Source organism: Mirounga angustirostris, unplaced genomic scaffold, assembly GCF_029215605.1.
Source record: "Mirounga angustirostris isolate CCGP_5_RB_7025 unplaced genomic scaffold, mMirAng1.0.hap1 SCAF_8, whole genome shotgun sequence".
NCBI classification, from domain to species: Eukaryota; Metazoa; Chordata; class Mammalia; order Carnivora; family Phocidae; genus Mirounga; species Mirounga angustirostris.
The window spans coordinates 23,150,459-23,172,338 of record NW_026991716.1 but is presented as its reverse complement, the minus strand read 5'-3'; the positions used below and the strand labels follow the sequence as shown (position 1 = coordinate 23,172,338).

The following is a 21,880-nucleotide window of genomic DNA, read 5'->3' as shown; positions in this document are numbered from 1 at the left end:
GAGAGGAACATTTCTAGAGCTGAAATGTCAGAGGCACAGTGCCTAGTGGTTCTGCACAAAAGGAGCATTATATTAGGAGAGGCTGAGTCCTCTGGGCTTGTTTCCCAGCTTCCGAAGCTCTGAGGGGTTCTAGAAGATTATCTGGGCTATGACTCATCCATATGTTACCGTAACAGAGAAGTAGTTAACCCCGTTACATGGGATGCTGTGGGGAATTAGTGAAGAATCTCACAGTGGATTCTATGTTGGATTTCATGTTTTCTGAATTGATGGATTCTCCTTTGGGGGTGTTTATGGGCAGAGTGGGAGGTATGTGACAAAGGAGCTGTAATGGATCAGCAGAGCCTCTCTGTGACTCGGTAGCAGCCATGCTGGGAGAAGACCCTGAGAAGATACTCTAACGATGTAGGCAGGCATCTCTAGGTCTTATCCAAGGAAACAGGGGCAAGGAGCTGTTGGAAACACTTGCAAATCAATTTAGCCAATACTGTAGCTGACTCTTCCCATTGATTTTGAGCCTATGGCCAGAGCTGACAATGAACTTGTTTGCATTTCACTACTTTTGATTTCCCCTGACAGCCTGTGGTAGAAGTGCAAACAAGTGGGGGCCTGTGGGTGGGGGGGCGGGAAGCAGGAAAAAAAGTGAAGGGAGAGCCACGAAAGGCTTGGGAACTCTCCCAAGTGAGTCAATAGTCCTTGAATGAGTGAGCGGTCACTTTGACATGAAGTCTGTTGAGGGAGAGGAATGAAACTGAAAATCAAAATGAACATGAATTATTAATTAATATTAATTCCGTGTTTCAGTATTTTCACATCCTCGGGGTGTGAGGGAGATCGTAATGGCCTACGCGCTCACGATATCGACACACAAGTATACTCATGCTCAGGAGAGTCCTCCCAGATTCCCTTTCAGGAATGAAGGATCTCTTCCCCCAGCCGCTGGAAGTCTCACCAGCTGCCAGCTCTCTTCTGGAAATAACACAGCTGAAGGGAGCTGCTTTGCCCAAGGTCATGGCCCCTTCACAAGGCTGGCTGCATACCCAACACGATACAGGGCAAAACTTGCAAGAGGCAGAGAGAGAGAAGACAGGTCAGAAATGACCTTTCCTTGCTGACTGGCAGTGGCTGTGAGGTGGGTGGTATGTTCCACAGACCTTCCAGGGATAGGATGGGGGGGTAGGGCATGGGTAGCAACGGGAGAGGCCACCAAGCCAAAGGCTGATGATCTGCTGGAGAACATCCCCAGTGAAGCCAGGGCAGGGCAGTGGACCAGGCATGCCATTTTCCCCTAGTGCCCGGAGGCAGGTGAGACCTAGAACATGTGACCCCAGGGAGGGTCAGGAGCAGGAACACCCCGAATTAACTAAGATGACTCCAAATTGGCAGAGAAACTTTGAACTGACAGAGAAACGACTTAATTGCCTAAGAAATCACTGATTTATTTTCGCATACCTGTGGCTATGAACTTCATACTTGCTACTTGGTGTTGGCCATTTGGATGATGCCTTAATTGCTTTCCATTGCTAGAGTGCAAGTGTACGAGGGCATGCTTGCCGAACTGGGGGCCAAGACTGGCAGAGGCTGGCATACAGAGAGCCTGCTTCCTCCTGGGGTGGAAGTCAAGTCATGTTAACTGCCGGGAATCTGACACAGCTCTGTAAGCAACCCAACAAAATTCTCTTTGCAAGGGTGCAGCTGCCAGGGAGATGCCCTGTTCAAATGTCCCTGCAGGAGAACCTTCTGCAGAGAGTGCAGCTGACCGACAGCCTCCAGGTACTGCAGGCCATATTTCTGCCAGATGCCCAGAGGGGTATGAGAGCCAGGCCATTCCCTCCCTCTAGGGGAGTCCCCATCTGGGCAGCCCTGGCTCAGCTGGGACCCACAGGACTGCTCTGAGATATGAGGCCCCTCGAACACTTCTTCCCTCATTCCCCTCACAGGTGTCATGCCTGTATTGCCAGATGAAGCCCCCCCCCCCACCTATTCTTGTTCCTCCCCTCCATCATAAGTGTTTCCTCCAATTAATCTTTTGCATGTTTTAATCCAGACTTGGCACCTGCTTCTCAGAAGACCTTAACTGACATGAAGGAGAAGGAAGAAATTCTCTGGAAATAGCTATATAAGGAAATAAGAAATGACATGACTATTTTGATCCAGGAACAAGACCTTGCTAGAGAGAAGAAGGGATTCTGAGTGTAGCATGTTATCCCTTATTTGAATCCATCCCTGGCCAACTTCACTGAACTCCTGTCTGGGCTCTGAGGTTAGAGAATATTGACACAAAATATTTTCATTAAACCTGGGGGGCCCTCTGCCAGAGTATAACCCAGTGGGGAAGGGGAGTCATTCTCCCCAACATTGACCATGAACCCAGCTTAGATCCCTAAGATCTCTAGATGTTCCCAGTGGAGATCCATCCCCCAGGCCTGCGGCCGCCATGCTAAAAAAGCAGCCATGCCACAGGAAGTACAAATCAACTGAACACTTGTTTGTTTGTTGTTTCATTTCTCTAACTATGTCCCTCCAACTTCAAAATTTCATGATTTTATTCAGTAGAGGCCTCGCCACTCTGACCTAACTGCAAAGTCCTTGATATCAGGAATTATGTGTGTGTTTCATTCTAGACCTTTATTTCATTTAACTCGTACAGCCCCATGCCCATGGGTATTATAGAAATATTGTTTAGTGATGGTTATGTCTCCAGTTCCTCTTCTTCCTAATAGTGAGGGCTGTGTTTGTGATGACCATGATCATCACATTCAGAGATTTAGATAGAAACTGTTTCTTCAAAAGACTAATTTATTGAGTGATAGGGACAGGCCAGGTGTGGGAATAACGACACAGATGAGTAAGAACTGATCCCTGCCACGAGCTTGGAGCCTGATGGGAAGACAGACACGAATCAAGAGGTCTGATAGAATCAGATAGGAGCGACAGCAGGGCTGGGACCAGAGTACTTTGATGGCACAGGAGGGAGAATGACTAGTTTATCTTGAAGTGCTCAGGAAGGCTTTGGAGAGAAGCAGTAATTGAACTGGATCTTAAAGGCTGAGTAGGTGTTTGCCAACTGTCTCCATCCATTCGGGCTGCTATAATAAAATACCACAAACTGGGTGGCTTAAACGGCAGACATTTATTTCAGGAGGCTGGGAAGTCCCAGATCAAGGTGCCAGCTGATTTGGTTCTTGATGAGGCCTCTTTTCCTGGCTTGCAGACAGCTGCCTTCTTGTCTCATGCTCTGTGGCCTCTCCTCAGTGCATGCAGGTAGAAGGGAGCAAGATTTATCTGTCTTCTTCTTTTTATAAGGCCACTGGACCCTCAAGACCTCATCGAACCCTAATCACCTCCCAAAGGCTCCGCCTTCAAATACCATCACATTGGGGATTAGGGCTTCAACGCATGAATTTTTTGTGCAGGGAGATAAAAATATTTAGCCCATAGCCCATAACTCTAGCTGACAACAAGGTGTGAGGGGAAGATAGCCAAGAAAAGGAGAGAAAGATTCTACAAAAGCAGTGAGTGATTCTTTTCCAGAGTGTGCGGGAGCACAGAGGCTTAGGGAAAGGTCATGGTTAACAAAGCAGCTTAGCCCTAAATTTTTAAGGCCCTTGAACACTGTCCTGAGGGATCTTGACTCTTGGAGGTAATGGAGAGCCCTCTGGTTTTTTGTCGTATTTTGTATATTAATTATAAAAGCACCCCTGCTTTGTTAAATACAGAAATCTCAATTATTGGCTTTTTGCATACCTTACCCTTATTCACTCAAAGACTCCAATTTATAGAGATGGCCGATCATCCTCTGACTTTTGACTTAGAGATGAAATCACCAGTTTGTTCCTCTTAAAAAAAAATATTATGTGGAACAGATTTTTTTCTTTCTGAGAATAAAGGTCGGGTTTTTTTCCCCCCAAGGTTACAAAGAGCCCGTTATTTAAATCGTGTGTGTTTTCTTAGTTTCCCGGGCCTCACATCTAGGGAATAAGAACAGTTTCACAAGAATCGAAACAAAACACTATTTCCTTTGTTCTGCTTCCCCTTACCTAGGGCGGGGCAGGAACCCAGGGCCCTCAGAGTATTCCCGAACAGCTTGCAAGCCCCTGGAGGGGATCTGCATGTGCTCGGAGCCCTGCCTCCTCAGCTCAGCCCCTGTGCCTGGTCCCTGCTCGGCATGACGGTGTGAGACGCCCTGCTTCGCAGCAGTCAGCTCCGCCACCGACCGCACGCTGCGCACCACGGAAACCTTAGAGGGTGCTTCGGAGCGGTGATTTGCAATCGGTGCCCCCAGTCCTAGAAAGGGATCTGGCCAGGGACAGGGAAAGGGTTGCCGGCAGTGGGGGCAATGTGTGACCACCAGGGTTTTGGTCCGCACCCCGAGGCCGCGCGTTAACCAATGCAGGGAAAAGCAGACCGATTGATCCGGGATTGAGGTGGGTGGGGTGAGCCCCGCTGGACTGGGGAGGAGGGGCTTCGCGGTGCCGCGTGCAGAGGTCTCAGCCAAAGCCTCAGGCGTGAGAGGACGAGAGGGAAGCCGGAGGGCTGTGTGTGGATGGCAAGGAGAGAGTGCGAGCCTGGAGTTGAAGAACTGGTTGGGTGAGAAGAGGGAGTGGGGACGTGGGGGAGGGGCACGGGGTCAGAGGTCCAATGTGTCATTGTTTAGATGCCCCGGATCAGAGAGGAGAATTGCACAGAGGAAGTAAGGAGGTTTTCAGATGAAAAGTCAGCAGGGGCCCGTACGCAACTTTTTATCCCCTGAGAACTGTTTGCTCTTGGAGGTGTGCTCTAGAAAATGACAGCCAGCCTCTTAGGGCTGAGGCTGAGCCCTGGCTCATCTGAGACCTTGGGATCCATATGGCCAAACCGACGTCTTCTCTGCAGTGCTGTTACTGAAAAGCAAAGCCAAAGCCTCTTCCTGATGTTCCAACCAGGGCTTCCCCTGGATGGGCTCCCAGCTCTGCAGGGACGCTGCCGCCGGGCCAGAGGACCACAGGGCAGTGCGCAGCCGGCCCTGTAGGATTGGCAGCGCCCGGGGAAGGCCAGCTCCTGGGTACCAGCCTTGGTTATCCCAGGCAGCGCCCAAAGCCCGGGACCAGCCCAGGGGAGGGGAAGTGGATGGCCCAACGAATGCTGAGTCACCCTGGAGGCCGTGAGCCAGCGGCCTGAAAGCGTGCTCCGCGCGCGGCCTGGAGAGGTTGAGTCCGAGCGTCCGCGTTGGCAGGAGCGCTGGGCTGTGGCTGTGTGCTCCGCAGTCCTGCGCCTTAGCCACCACGAGCGTCACCGACTCCTACCCCGGGGTGTGCACGAGCCGGCCACGTGGCCGCTTCTCCTGGCTCAGGACCCGCTGGGGGTTGGGGCTGGGAAGGAACGTGCTCCCGTTTCAGTCTCACCCTCAGCTCTTCTGTGCCCTTTCTCTTTGTTCCCTAATATGCCCGTCTCCCCTTAACACGGTTTTGCAGGTCATCAGGCTTGAATCTTAATGGACTCTTGTAGCTGCACGATGAAGTTTCAGCCCTTGGCCTGGCATTTAGGCGTCTACCTGGTGGGGCCCAACCATAAAAGCCTCAGGCACTGGGACAGCCCTGGTCTAAGGATTTGGTCTATTCCCAGGGCGAGTCTCCACTGCTGTTCTGGTGAGCCATCTCCTCCAACCGCCTCACGCTGTGTCCCCTCCTCTCCTTCCTTCCACTTCCTAAGTCCCTAAGCCTTCCCAGGTGCCGGCCCCACCGTGGTCTCTCTTCAGTCGGCAAAAGTGGAGGGCAAAGAATAGGGACTTTGAGACTTTCTGAACTTAATCCAGAGTCATCTTCCTATAACTAGTCATGGTTCTTATTTAGCCATCCTTCTGTGATTCTAGCTGTATGCTCTTGTGTAAGACACACACCTCTTTGACCTTGTTTCTTCTTCTGTGACATCAGTCTCAGGCTCACTGGAGAAAAAGGGTGATGTCTTGAGGGTCCGGAACTCATCATGTTGGTCCCACCCCCTTCTGCCCAAACCCCCTCTTATTCGATCACTCCTTTGGCACCCAGTGTATCTATATAATCATAATATATTAATATAATTATAATATTTATTATTATTTTATTATGCTTGTGTCCTGACTCCCACTGAATTGATCATACATTTTTCATTCATTCTTTGTAAGAATTTTTGATGGAGGGTCTCTTATATTCCACACGTTGTGCTAGGCACTAGGGATTCAAAGAGAAAAAGCACTGTTCCTAACAGGAAACCTTGTCTTCCACTTCAATTTGCTTGTAGAGTTACCATAAATAGTTTTTAGGGACAGGCAGAGTAAAAATAAAATATTTCTCCACTGGAGTGCCTGGGTGGCTCAGTCGTTAAGCGTCTGCCTTCGGCTCAGGTCATGATCCCAGGGTCCTGGAATCGAGCCCCACATCGGGCTCCCTGCTCAGCGGGAAGCCTGCTTCTCCCTCTCCCACTCTCCCTGCTTGTGTTCCCTCTCTCGCTGTGTCTCTCTCTGTCAAATAAATAAATAAAATCTTAAAAAAAAAAAAAATTTCTCCACCTAGTGATATGCTAATAGGTGCCAAATAAATATTTGTTGAGTCCTTAGCTTTGGAGTTTTAGAAGAAAAGTGCGAAATGCCCTCATGATATCCTTACTGTTTTATTTCCAAGCTTAATACATACCAGGTGTGACCAAATAGGAAAATCTGGACCTTCAAAACAAATGCTAGGAAATGATGGCTCATGGCCTGGAAGGATTTGCCCCAGGCTTCCTGTAAAAGCCATCAGCCTCATATGGCTCCGTGTGCGTGCCTCTGTGTGTGTGTGTGTGTGTGTTTTCCCTTGTGTGCTACAAGAGAAGCATGGGATGCAGAGTCCTCGCTAGCCCCCTGACCGCCTCCCCATCTCGCCGACTTCTTCCTGCTCCAGTACATCCAACTGCTGGTAGCTAGCAGCCACACATCACCCTTTCTCTCCTCCTTCGTAGCTTGGCTTTTGCTGGCCCTATGATCTTCCCTCACTTTGCCTTCCTCTTCCCTTCCCACCGCAGCCTCTGCCAGCCCCCCCGCCCCATGCTAGGCTAGGGCCCCTTCTCAGAGCACAGAGTATCCTGGGCCTTTCTGACAAAAGGCACCACGGTGGGCGTGTGCTTTCTTCATTGTGGTAAAACCTGTATAATAAACAATTGGCCATTTTGGTCCCTTTTAAGTGTACACCTCGGGGCTTTAAGGAATTACATTGTTGTTGTTGCTGCACCACCACCTGTTTCTACAACATTTTTGTCATCCCAAACTGAAACTGTACCCATTTGCCTTAGTCTTCGAGGGAAGTCATAGCAAAATACCCCAGGCTGGGGCTATTATGTGACAGATATTTATTTTCTCCCAGTTCTGCAGGATGAAGTCTAAGATCCAAGGGTTGTCGGGGTTGGTGTCTGGGGAGGACTTTCTCCTGGTTTGCAGACGGCTCCTTCTGTGTCCTCACATGGCCTTTTCTGTGTTCATGTGGTGGGGGGGGCAGGGGGAGAGGAGGGCGAGGGAGAAGGAGGGAGAGCGCGAGCAGGGGTAGGAGGGGAGAGCAAGCTCTGGGATCTCTTCTTTTTTTTGTCTCCTCCTCATCTTAAAAGGACACCAGTCTTGTCAGATTAGGGCCCACCCTATGACCTCATTTAACCTTAATTATCCCCCTAAAGGCCCCATCCCTAAAAGAGTCTCGTTGGGGATAAGAATTTGGGGAGAGGAGACATAATTCCGTCCATAACACCATTCAAGAATAACTCCCCATTCTGCGCTCCCCCAGCCCCTACCACACACGATTCTGCTTTCTGCACTATCAATTTGACAACTTCTATATAAGAGGAATCATGCAGTATCTGTCCTTTTGTGACTGGCTTATTCAAAGAGTATCATGTCCTCAAGGTTATCCATGTTATAGCCTATGTCAGAATTTCCTTTATTTTAAGGTCAAATAATATTCCATTGTATGTATGTAACCATATTTTGTTTACCCATTCATCTGCCAATGAAACTATTGTGTTTTACAGGGTCTGTGTTCGTCTCTGCCCTGAGGTTGGAAACTTTGCCTGATATTTCTCTGCATCCGTGTGTCAGACACAGTTGTTGTCTCAATAAATGTTGAATGAATGAATCAATCAATGAACATACCCTCAAAGTTAGGCAAACTCCTCTGGTACTACTTCCATTTTCAGATGAATAACCTGGAGCCGGAAAGGTAAAGGGACTTTCCATTATACTTGATTGCCTTTCTTTTATCTTACTGGTAATTATACTGAGTAGAAATCATCCTGCTTTGTCCAGACCTCATGTCCTATTCTAGACATCAGTCATAGAGTTTCATTTCTATGAGGGTGGCTCAACCACCAGGGAGAGAGATCATGTAGCTTTTAGATGAGGCAGAAGCAAAGCCAGTGATATCCTGGGCCTGCAGATGAGCAAGCAGTCAAAGCCTGGACTCCATTATGGTGCAAGATCCTAAATCAGTGGTTCTCAACCAAGGGTAATTTTGCTCCCCGAGGGACATTTGGCAATGTCTAGAGACATTATTGATTGCCATAACTGTGGGGTAGGTACCACTGGCATTTAGTAGGTAGAGGCTAGGGATGCTGCTAACATCCTACAATGCACAGGCCATCCGCCCTCCCCAATAAAGAATTATCTACCCCAAATGTCAATAATGCATAGATCAAAAAAACCTTTTCCCAAAAGGAGTCATTAGGAACTAAGTAGTCTCAGCATTGGGGAAACAAATAGAAGGGACTGGGGGCCTTTGAAGAGAAACAGATGGGCAGACCTCTGAGGGGCCACAGCAGGCTGACTAATAGTCAAAGGCTCCTAGCCGGTGGACCTAATGGTTTGGTGAGTCTTGGAGCTCAGGGGCTTTTGGGGGGCAAAGAGTGGCAAAATGGGTAAGTACCTCCTCCAGCTTCTTGTGATATTCTGTATGTGTTGCCTTCAGAGATGATATATAAAAATGATATACATAGACTATGCCAAAACATAGACATGGGTGTGCAAAATAATGCTGAATAGGAAAAAAAAGCAGGATGTAAAGTGCCATGTGTGTGTTAGTACATCTATGTTCAAATATATATTAAGGTACATAGGGAAAGATAAGGAAAGTTTGTAATAATAGAGTCCATATTCAGTCGTGATCTTTGTAAAATTTTTACTTTAAAAATTTATTATATATACACTTAGAATTTCAAAAATCTGGAGTGTGGCCCTTCTTTCAGATGAATAGGTGCCATTCATTGGGCTCTTACACTCTCCCAAACACGGTGCTAGGCACTTTGTAGACATCATATTAAACCCCAAATAACCCAATAAGGCAGGCAGTATTGTGCCTATTTTTCAGATGAGAAACCTGAATTTGGTGATTATGTAATTGATCAAGGTCACAAAACAGCAAACATTGGGCTGGGATGTTCACCAACTGCCCTGTGCCTGTATCAGGGCTTGTGGAATATGCCATGCTACCTGTGGGATTTGGTGGTCTAACACTGTGGCCAGTTTTATCAACAGGTAATATGCAGTTCCAGTATGCCTCACTAACTCTCCTTGCAATTTGGCAGCCATACAAATAGTTGGTATTTTCTCTAGACTTCTGTGGTCATGAACCTTTAGATTTTAACTTCATGTGATACAGTGGTTTGTCATTAATGCATTGATATTATGACCTGTATTGGGTATCAATCATTTCACAAAACCAAAAGGAATTATAAATCTCCACAAAACAGAAGTAGTTGAAGGTGTCTCCCCAAAACATGATCTAGTCTTAACCATAAATCATTCAAATTGTCTATTGCCATACCGTAGAAATAGTTTAAAATTTGTCAGAGAATAAGATTTTATTCTTCATTTTTTTTAAGATTTTATTTATTTATTTGAAAGAGAGAGTAAGTGAGAGAGAGAGAGAGAGCACAAGTAGGGGGAGGGGCAGAGGGAGAAGAAGAAGCAGACTCCCTGCTGAGAAGGGGGCCTGACACAAAGCTCAGTCCTGGGACTCCAGGATCATGACCTGAGCCAAAGGCAGACACTCAATCAACTGAGCCACCCAGGCACCCCTTTTTCTCATTTTTCATTGATGACCTAATATTTCAGCGTTTTGAAATGTAAACAACACAATGCTGTTATTTTATGGGACTCTGATCATAAAGTTAGGGTTCAAAGGTTATGTGTTTGCTGTGACAGACTGTGGGACCAGGCAATGTGCCTTCCTGTGAGGCTAGTGAACACACAGAGATTCCATTTGCTCTGTGGTTATTGTCTTGGGTCAGAGTGCCCTGGAGCAGAGCCCGAGGCAGGGATTTGGTGCACAGTATTTATCATGAGAATGTTCTCCAGGAAGAACTATAGGGAAGTGAGGGAAGCAGACTAGGGGAGGACTAGGGAGCAGGGATGTGACTCCCTTCCACAGTGGAGACCTCTGGAACATAAACTTCACCCCAGCCTTGTCTTCCACTTAGGCAAGGGAGCCAGCCTTTTATACTTTCCCCTGACAGTCAGTCTTTAGTGTAGGCTGACCACCCCCTGCAGTTGGGGATGTAACCTCCCCAGCAACGGGCCACCCCTGAACCCAGAGCAATTAGTAGCCAAACTCCCTGGGAGAGGGGTGGGAAAATGAGAGTCAGGGGCAGTGAGTGCACTGAACCAAGGAAGAGGATAATCGTGGGAGTACCAAGAACATCTACCAAAATTCTTTTTTCTCTCTCTAAGATCAAGCTTTTCTTTTTTTTTTTTTTTTTAAAGATTTTTATTTATTTATTTGAGAGAGAGAGAGAATGAGAGAGAGCACATGAGAGGGGGAGGGTCAGAGGGAGAAGCAGACTCCCTGCCGAGCAGGGAGCCCGATGCGGGACTCGATCCCGGGACTCCAGGATCATGACCTGAGCCGAAGGCAGTCGCTTAACCAACTGAGCCACCCAGGCGCCCTAAGATCAAGCTTTTCTAAAGAACATTATTATAAAAGATTAATGTATAAAGCAAGAATTAAATAATTTTCTCACTAAACTTTCACTGTTATAATTGTTTTTATCTTATTACTGCTCATAAATCTTAATGAGAATATATTTTTGTAGCTTATCTCAACATGAAACCCAAATTCATGTATAAGACCCAGGGCTTCAAGGATCTGGAGACCTCACTCCATTTTAATAACTGCTGCCTTGAACTTCCTTAGCCAGAGGAACTAGATTGGCCTGGTCTGGCTCCTTGTACCCAGTGTTGTTCAGGATCTTTGCCACTCAACCCAGAGTCTCATTTTCTTGGCACAGAGAAGACATTGCAAGGGCTGGAGTTAGCATCTCTTCCTTAGCACCCTGGTCTAGTTTTTCTGACAGATACAGTGAAAGAAAGAGCTTAGTCCCATCAGGCTTCCCTAGCCAGCAGGGAGAGTCCCCCAGCTGTCTTCATCAATCAGAAGAAGCTTCCCCCACACCCAACCATCTCTTCATCTTTACCTTTCATGTTCTATTCAGTGGAGAAAATCATCCTTCTTGGCCTCTTGCCTCTGACCATACTAGTAAGGCTCTGGTAAGAGCCAAAATTTACCTATGACGATCCCCATAACAACAGTTTCTTTCCTGACACTAGTGTTTTCAGTTAACTACTGTTACAGAAATCTCAGTTTGTACCGGAACATTACTTTTTAAAACACATTTAAATAGAATTTGACAAAGGTTTTATAGAGAGCAATAAAGCAGTTTCACCTCAGTGATTCGTAAATATCTAGATGTGGTTTATGATTATGGTCCTTAATTTACCCCATAATCATCATCATCATCCTAACGATATGATGAATGACACAGAGGTCGGTGTGAAGATTTATATATTTAAGATGTAAAAACGTTTAGAGAAAATGATACCATGTGAAGAATCTTCACGGATAAAGATTTGAAGAGTGAATTGGCGTATCAAGACCTGAATGATAAGTTTGTAATGGGTTTCTCTATTTCCTACTTGTGCTACCATGTGAAAATGCTGCTGCCATATTTTTATCTACTGATAAAAGTGACAGAGCACTTTTCGTCAAGTAGTGAGTCTCCATCATCTGTTCTGCTGTAGGGCCATCTGCAAATTCCATTTGGACAACATCACCATCTATCACATCGTAACTTAGAATGTACCAATCAGAGATAGCTTGTGGCTGAACTGCTGGCAACGACAGAGATCGACCAGGCTGCCCAGCAGAAGGAAACTTCTATGCTCTCAGACACTCATTTTGTGGACCACTTCACTCATTTGCACCACCTGTAGTTACTGCTGCCAAGGCTGCCCCTGGAAGAAGCCATGAAATGAAGAGTGGCCAAGGGGTTGATTTCATGGTTAGTAAGCAAGGGTATGAGCTAATGTGCATCCACTACATAAAGGATGGCCCTCTAAATCCTGAAATCCTTTGCATATGCATGTGGAGATCATCAATAAAATTCGTACAGAGGGACAGTGAATGTGGTTTAGGGAAAAGCAAGAGGCATTTTATAAGGTCAAGAGCCTGCCAGCCAAGGACACTGGATTCCTGTTGGAACTCTAATCAGTTTCTCTCCAAAGCCAATATTCATGCTTGCCTGATACTTGCTTCTAACCAAACAGGAGGGTAATTCTCCTGTTGGGGTCCCGAAAGCTTGACAACATGCCTTGTCTGGCAGCTGGGGAAAGGAGAGCCTCCCTCTAGTTGGAAATCCTCTTTGGGAGCATTGGGTAATGACAGGGAGAGGTCCTTCCCTCTGGTGATTGAGAAATGAGCACATGGATGAAATCCAGGATCCTGGGCTGGGAAATCTCCATAGCAACACATTCCTGCTCTAACCTTTCTTGGTCCAAAATTTCCAAACCAGACCTTTCTACAGAACTCGGAGGTGGGAGGATGTGCTTATTACTAAGAGAGAGTCTTGGCCTCTTCTCTCTCTTCAAATCCCACCACGTACCCCACAGATTTATAAGCATGCACCAGGTGTCCACATGCACACATATACCCATAGATCTTAAAGGAGAAATTCCTTCCATGCTTCTGACTCTCAGGTCAGATATCTTTATCCCAAGAGACCTCATGTGATGAGAAAAGAGAATTAACAGAGTCTTTACTTGTAAATACAGTAGCTATTTCAAAAGGAAAACAAGAAAGTAATTTCTTCCCAAAATGATGACTCTGGATCTGCTGGAGGAGGAGAGTCCATCTCTGTGTTTGCCCTATGCCTAGCTGCATGGACAGTGAACCCTGGAAACCAACCAAGACAAGCCAAACAACCCTTGCTAAGCTGCTGGAAGGTGCTGGTAGCAGGGTGGTCTTGAACCACATTGTGAAGATATAAAACCTGCGGTATCCATGGAGTGGGAGAGTCCAGTCAACCAAAGGGACAAACCTGGGCAAAAATGGGGAGAAGAGCGCAGCTGGCAATTCCACAAGTCATCAGCAGATAGAGGAATGTCTAGATTGCTCGGTCTCGGACTTAGCATGAATCAGAAACATCTGGAAGATTTGTTCCCTGAATCCTAGCATCACTTGGGGACTTGCTAGAGCCCCAAATCTTGACACCAACAAGTAACCTCCAGACCCCATCTGGTGGAGCCTCCTAATCAGACTCTGATAGTTGACTTTTACACAAGTAGACTGCTCTATGAGCACATCTTATTCTCAAAGCACTCTGGAATATTTGGTGAGTGTTGATGCTTCTACTCTGCTAAGGAGGAAACAGATCCACAGTGGGTCATTGGCTCACCTAAGGTCACCCAGCACATTAGCAGGAGTTCCAGAATTGAACCCAAAGCTCCTGAGTCATGGCCCAGTGACAAACCCCATTTCACCATGTGGCTATAAAAAGATCCATCTCTGGAGAGAGCCTCCTCCGAGGTTTGCTGAGATAAGCCAAGTTCAGGGTGCTGTGCATGTGCCTTAACTGGGCAGTGAGCCACCAGCCACCTGACAGGAGGAGTGACTGTCCAGAGGAGAGGAAAGAGGGGAATGCCTCAAGGAGGAGGTGTAAAAGGAAGTGTTTTGCCTTGGATAGCTGAAGGTCAGATCAAGACATGACATAGCTAGTCTGTGAGAAAAATCTTTTTTTCAATTGCACAAATATTTATAACATTTGCCAGTTCTCTTGGTGTAAATATGAGGCCACTGGACACAGAATTGAGAAGACGTGTGCACAATCAGCTCCAGCCAGCCACTGCCCCAACCTCACCTCCCACTCCCCATCTTTAGGCAAGGACCATCAATTTGTACTAATGGTGAATTTTCCATCCAGAGCTAATCATGTGTGATGCCCATCCCAAATAAGTAAGGATTCTAATGCCATTGTGGACAAAGTGGGTATGAGTATTATCTTTGTCAAGTTATGTTTGGAAATAAACACAGCCTTACCATTACAACATCTGCTCCACAGTTTAAAGGTCAAGGGCATGACACTGCCTGGCTTTTAATCCTTGTTTTGTTACTTACTAGTTCTGTAACCTTAGGCATTTACTTAATTTCTCTGTGCCTTAGTTTCCCCATCTAACTAAAGGGAATAATAATAATAATACAGATCCCATCGGTGATTATGAGTCTTAAACTATCTAGAAGATAGAAAGCCCTTAAAATAGTGGCTGGTAAAAGTAAGCCCCCAATAAATGTCACATATCATCACTATTTGTTGATAGATGGAAGGTACTTCTGTGAACACATGGGGAAGGTAAGGGAAGTTGCACTTAGATCATTCTCAGGTATAGTGAGGATCAGGAAAACACATAAAGAATGATAGACTCTCTGAAAAAGGGTGTTGAGGACTTTTAGTCCAAGCTCCCACACAATGAGGAAATCCCTTCTGCTACACCAATTTCTTTTTTATCTAATTTAAATTCAAATAGCCAATGTAGTACATCGTTAGTTTTTGATATAATGTTCAATGATTCATTAGTTGCTACACCAGTTTCCACTGGAACATCTCCAATGACAGGATTTCCTTCTGAAGGTTGCTTCTTCCATTGTTAGCTTTGCCCCCAATTCTGAATCAAAAGCAACCTCCATGTGCCCTCCTTAATACCCTGTGATGAGCACTGGGTGTTACACGTAAATAATGAATCATTGAACACTACATCAAAAACTAATGATGTACTATACAGTGGCTAACTGAACATAATAAAAATAAATAAATAAATATCATTTTTTTTTAAAGTGCAAAAAACAAAAACAAAAACAAAACAAAACAAAAAAGCGACCTCCAGGAGTGTACAGTTCATTGCTTCTAGTTGGTCCGGCTGGAACCACATGGAAAAGTTTGATCCCTCCTTTCCCTAAGGAGAAATAAGTTCAAATTTCTGGATTATCACCAGCAGTAACCAACTCTGTGAACCAGCTCTAAATGCAAGCTGTGTTAGTTCACAGAGTTGAGTGACTGAAACCTAGCTCTCTGATGATCTCAATGCTCAAAACCACTGGACAACTCCTCAGGCCCCGTGGGTCAGGTACAATCACGTTCCCATTCTGGGTGACCCATTCTGTTCACCATTGGGAGTTGCCCAGAGAGGGTTAAAGTGGCACAGTTCAGCTTAAATGTCACCCTTTGGTTTGGGGAACAGAGGGCACTTTGATTAAGAGTCCCACTGGGACTGCACACAGTGAGAATGAAGTAGATCTCAAAAAACAAAAACTTAAACCATAATAGTAAGGTGGTGGGAGGGTGATGTCTTTTTTTTTTTTTAATTTTAATTTTTTTTTATTCTTATGTTAATCCCCATACATTACATCATTAGTTTTAGATGAAGTGTTCCATGATTCATTGTTTGTGCACAACACCCAGTGCTCCAGCAGAATGTGCCCTCCTCAATACCCACCACCAGGCTAACCCATCCTCCCACCCCCCTCCCCTCTAGAACCCTGTTTGTTTTTCAGAGTCCATCGTCTCTCATGGTTCGTCTACCCCTCCGATTTCCCCCGCTTCATTCTTCCCCTTCTGCTATCTTCTTCTTTTTTTTTTCTTAACATATATTGCATTATTTGTTTCAGAGGTACAGATCTGAGATTCAACAGTCTTGCACAATTCACAGCGCTTACCAGAGCACATACCCTCCCCAGTGTCTATCACCCAGTCACCCCATCTCTCCCACCCCACCCCCCCACTCCAACAACACTCAGTTTGTTTCCTGCAATTAAGAATTCCTCATATCAGTGAGATCATATGATACATGTCTTTCTCTTTTTGACTTATTTCACTCAACATAATAGGGAGGGTGATGTCTTTTAAAATGACCCTTCAAACCACGACCCATGCAAGGTACTTCTTCCACAGGCTAAATACTTTAAATACCTTCTGTAGAGAATAGTAGAGAGCATTCATGATGAGTTTGGCTCAGGCACTAAACTGGGCTCGATTCCTTGGATCCCCCACTTATCATCGGTGTGACTTGAGACAAGTCATTAGCTTCTGAGGTCAGTGTCCTCAACCGTGATCATAGCACAGACCTCAGAGTTGTTGGGAAAATGAAATGAGTGTACCACAGTAGAGTTTGGTGCCCAGGAGGTACTCACAAATCATTAGTATTGTGATGACCATTCTACTCTGGTACAATTATGCTTTTGTTAACATTGTAGAGGGCATTTCTTTATAAAAAGCAACATCATCGGGCGCCTGGGTGGCTCAGTTGGTTAAGCGACTGCCTTTGGCTCAGGTCATGATCCTGGAGTCCCTGGATCGAGTCCCGCATCGGGCTCCCTGCTCGGCAGGGAGCCTTCTTCTGCCTCTGACCCTCCCCCCTCTCATGTGCTCTCTCTCTCTCATTCTCTCTGTCTCAAATAAATAAATAAAATCTTAAAAAAAAAAAGCAACATCATAAGTTATTACTAAACATTATTTAATTATATTATGTAGATATAGCAACACTATGGACTGATTTGAAAAGAATTACAAATGCCAAGACAGTCTGGTAATTTATTATGTTTTAATTGTTACTGAATGTTTTTTAATATAACCCTCCTTTTTCTTTCCAGGTCTAAGTAGTAAATAGTTTCTACTAATTCTGAAATTTTCAGAATTATTATAGCAATACTCTTTCCCTTACTGATCCTCCCCACCCCCACTCCCCCAGCCATAAAAAACCCCAAAGTTATTTCACCTGGGTTATTGGGTCAATATATATTTAAATCATTACAAAATATGAAAAGCTTAAAATCAAACAAATGACTATCTTAGCAACAGAAGGATGCGATAGAAGGATCCTTTGGCAAAATGCACCAAGTACCAGTATGCTGTAGTCTTTAGTGAACAAGACAGACACTGAGATCCTGTCCTCATGGAGCTTACATTCTATTCATACTTACGCAGTACCTCTGCCCTACACTTAACTACATTATACTACAAATATATGTACATATATATTTTACCCTGCTGCTCCTCGGTTCTTCCAGATGCTTTACCTCATTCATTTCTATTTCTGATGCCTGGAGTATACAAGGTGTTCAATAGCATTTTGTATTAACAAATAAACAAATGAATGGTAGAAGGAATGGAGGAACCCATGGATTTACTATATTCCTTGCTTCCAACATGCAATGTCAGATTTTCTAAAATAAAATTTTCCTTTATGGATGAACCATTACAGGTGGTGCTGAAGTATTGAGAAATCCACTCCTGGTTGTCTTTCCTTCTGAAAGGAGGCCGAGAATGGAGCAACACTGGGCTCCAGGACGAGAGCCTGCGTGAATCGTCAACTATGGGCTGTTTCTCTATTGAGAATATGCTACCAAGGGACACCACTGATAGCAACATGACCTGTGAATACAACTGGGCTCAACGTCTGCTTCCAGGAAACCAGGAGCCAGTCACTCCTCCCCAAACACTTGAGTTTGAGAAATGCAACATTTATTTGGCTTTTCTTCATCACCCTCTTCAGGGAAATGAATCTTGACAATGGCTTTGATGAGCCCCATCACTGCACTTTCAGAGATTTTCCTTCAATGAACTCTTCTCTAGGATAAAAAGCAAATCCAAAGTATGGTACTAACTAGGAGAATAATTCAGAGAATTGAGGCACTGTTCACTCATATACTTCAGGCAAAAAGACCTCCATGACAGGTCTAGGAGAACTGAAGCAAGAGGAATTTGAATGTTGCCTGGAGTGTCTCTTCAGTCCACTTCTGTGAACATTTGCTACACGCCCACTGAGTCCCCAGCACCAGATTCGGCGCCATGGGCTCACAGAAATGGGAGTTTATAGCCACAGGGTCTGATTTGGGTGTGCCCCTGTTCACTTGGATGTAGAAACCCAGCCCCCACCCTGAATTCTCCCTCAGCCACCTGCTCATCCCACCTCTACTGCATGCTAAGCTGTCACTTAGATGGAGCGTCATCAAATAGTGTCTGCCACCTACTTAATTTAACATCCTCCCAACTTCCCTGCAGATTTTATTTTGGCTGTGTTCGGGGAATACACTGCAGATGGCTTGCGGTGAGTGATTCTGTTTCACACCAGCTGCTGTGGAGGCTGAACTGGGCCCTACTTCCGTGCACTCTGACCAGGCTCCCATCTTCTTTAGACCACCTGAGGTGACGCCCTGGTGAGAGCCTGTCAGGGTCACCTGTGTGTTTGTTCCCAGGCCTGCCTGGCTCAGTGAGGGCACCAGCCCTGATAGCAGCTGCAGGTGCCCAGCCAATTACGAGGACAAGCTGAGGGCTCCACGGGTACTGTGGTGTCTCTAACTCACCGGCAGCATTCTGCTGGATTCAGTCCTTGGTCATCCTTCACCTTTTCCCTTGCTGACCTCATTCATTCTCACAACTTCAGTTACTACAGCCTGATAATCCCTACAGCTATCTGTGCAACCTCTGTTCTGCTCCAGATCTGGGGGTCCACCACCCCAGATGGCCACCTGAACCAGCAATCCAAACACCTCATAGTCACGGCGGTCCCGCAAGCTCACCTCTCTTCCCGAACATCCAGAGCTTCAGTACCTGAGATGAGATGAGTGTTCCCCCAATTCCTGCTCCCCTGAGGCTCCCCAATAGCCAAGAGGTTGCCTGATCTTCAAGCCCTTTTCCACAGAGAAGACTGTGACCACTTTCCAACATACTGTCAGGGAAAGATTTTTTAAAAACAGATTTAATCATGAGATTGCTCCCCCCTTAGGGCCCCACAATGGCCCGTCACATGGAACAATGGTGAAAGTGACAATCAGCCCTCAGTCAGTGCTTTCTGGGTGCGGTAACTCATCCAACCCTCACAACAACCTGTGAGGACAGGACTATTATCATCCCCATTTTAAAGACAAACTGAGGCACAGAGCAGTCACTTAGCTAAGAAGTAGGGGAGCCAGAATTCAAACTGCTATCCATGTTCTTAATCCCTGGGCTACACAGCCTCTCAAGCTTTTGTTACTTCCTTTAGGAGAGGGGCCCTTTTTACTCTCAAACAAAACCTCACGCAGAATCCTATAGCCCTGTAGACAACCCACGTCAGGGAAGTTCTGGGGATTCAATGGGGAGGGGCCGCAGGATCCGAAGCCATGCCCATTCAGTCTCTCGCTCCCCCTTCATGGCCCTGAGGCTCCTCCTGGGGACCCCAGAGCTCTGTGGGGACCTATTTGAAAACACTGGCCCAGGGGCTGAATTTTGGCTTAGCTGATAGTATGGTTCAAAAGTAGATCGCAGGCCTGGGGTCCTAGGGACGTGGTCTGCAAAAGGTCAAGGGGCTGTGGAAGGGAGCAAATGTCATCAAAGCCAAGATATGAGAATAAAAGCCCTTCCTGGGTGAGAACCACTCATCCCCCCCATCAGCCAGGGGCTCCATGAGGATCATCAAAGGGTCACGCGGGCTGGGGGCGGAGTCATTGCTCGCCTCTCACCCAATCAAGGCGTTTACTGCCTGCTAATTCCTGCTTGTCCAGTTTACCAGGAATCCCACAAACCCAAGAGAAGGAGAAGTGGCAGGGTGGGAACGAAAGATATCCACGCCTGCTGCCAGAATGAGGGGCACTGAATCAACCCAGTGAAGAACTCCGATCTGCAAGCAAAAGCCTAACTCTACCGAATTTGCTTCCCCCCGTAGGAGATTCTTTATCCCAAACGTGCTTCGGGATGGATGACCGCCCACTGGCCACCATTCACTCACAGTAACCCCCCGCAAGGCTTCTATTTCTGGGTGACTACTGTGTGACCCAACACTTCTTTTCTTTGAGTGGACAGCCCCAGTCCCCACCACTGAGGCAGGGTCCAGACCGTCTGCCCTCGTCGGCCCCCATCCCCAATCCACACTCCAGTTTGTGAAAACCCCTTAAACCGAAGTGCCCAAGCTGGTCCAGGAGCAGTGGCCGCCTGCTGCACCACCTCTCTGTGGGGGAAATGCCTTTAGCCTTTTAAGAGGAGCCATTGCTGAGGCAACCCTTTGGCCCTTACCCCTGCCGAACTGAAACTCCCAGTGGGAGGGTGTCTGCCATGTCCCATGTCGCCATGTCACCTGTGCATCAGACATTCTCTTTAATTGCCAGTAAAGCCAAAATAATGAGGTACATTGGCTGAGTGCGAGCCATTCTTTGTTGGAGACAAGAAAACATTTCTGTGAAGACTAGATGGAATAATTAATACAACCTTTCATAAACATCCAGAAAACATTTTCGTTTTGTATATCCTTTTTTTTTATTTTTATTTTTTTGGCTTCTAAGAAAATTCATAGCACACTTTCACCAAGGGCTGTTACAACTGTAAAATGTTATTGCTTTAGTGTAAACACGCAATATTCCATCTAGATCCCAACAGGGAAAAACCATTTTTAAAGTCTACTCAATCTAATTAAATGCCTTCCTGGTCATCTGTCTGCTGTGTCTATTATCCTAAAATTAGCCATTTATAAGAATGTGTATCCAGGTACCCGAAGCACTGGGTGTCAAGCTCCTGGCTGTGGAGCCAAAGGTCTTAAAGGGGTATTGGCTGTTGTGGGAAATGCTTAAGGAAAATCCATGAGATTTACATCGGGGGTGGGGGGGTGGGGGGGAAGACAGAGGCAGGGAGAAGTGAGTGTGAACACAAGGTGTGCGTGTCTCATCTTGGAGGATGGGCACGTGTGGTAGGGAATAATGAGGCTCCGAGAGACCTGGGAAGGAAATCTGGGAAATGATGCCCTCCTTCCCCCGCCCTTCTCTGAAAGTCAGTGTGAGCAGATTGTTCTGTTTTTATACCAAGTTATTCATTACGCAGAAGCCTGAGTACCCAACTGGCTGCAATTCCAACAGGAGGATCATCTGTTTATCTTGGAGCAATGCTGGCTGCCACCCTCATCCCTGCTGGGCCTGAGGTAAGGGAACAACCCTAGAAGCTGATTCACCTGACAACCGGGAGTCTCCTGGGATGGGTGGTGACTGGCCTAGTGTTTCTAGAATGCCTCGCTGAGAAGGCAGGCTGAGAAATGAACACATACATGTGAACAGTTTGAGAAGGCATCCCCCACCCGTATCGGCTGCTTGGGAGTTTTAAGTGTCCGCAGTAGGGTCCAATGAAGGGGGTGCAGAGGCAAAAGGTAACTGCAGGCAGGTGTACACTGGAGAAGTTATCCCCATATTTTCATTTGTACAGACTTTAATGTCTTCAAAAGTTTTCATGGGTACTGTTCCATTTGATGCTGGTGGTGATAATACCATTACACAGATATGGGAAACTGAGGCTCAGAGACTTGCACACACTGAGACCACTGAGACTTAAATCCACGGTTTGTGGGTTTTTTGTTTTTTTTTACTCCAAACCCAGATTTTAACAAAGCTGGACAGTCTTCAGACAGCAAGAGAAAGCTAGCATTGACTGAATACCTACCTTGTGTGTGGCACATTTTTCCCATGAAATCCTCTCCCAGTCCTGTGTATGAGCTTGCCTATTTCATTGAAGAGGAAGCCAGCTCAGCATTAAACAATTTGACCAGCTAGAAAGTGATAGGAGTTGG

The 21,880-nt window shown here is 46.1% G+C and overlaps 1 long non-coding RNA gene across 4 annotated transcripts; it reads left to right on the top strand.

The window, feature by feature from the left end:
* Window positions 1-4,065: 4,065 nt before the first annotated feature.
* On the top strand, window positions 4,066-20,754 carry LOC123837496 (uncharacterized). Of its 4 annotated transcripts, none has more exons than XR_006789235.3 (4): window positions 4,066-4,261; window positions 5,454-5,627; window positions 8,011-8,198; window positions 12,050-15,808. It is a non-coding gene; the product is annotated as an uncharacterized LOC123837496 (long non-coding RNA). The 4 variants fall into 4 exon arrangements; XR_010413517.1 differs by having other exon boundaries at window positions 4,066-4,427; XR_006789234.2 differs by lacking the exons at window positions 4,066-4,261; window positions 12,050-15,808 and adding exons at window positions 4,441-4,590; window positions 17,558-20,754.
* Window positions 20,755-21,880: the final 1,126 nt, after the last annotated feature.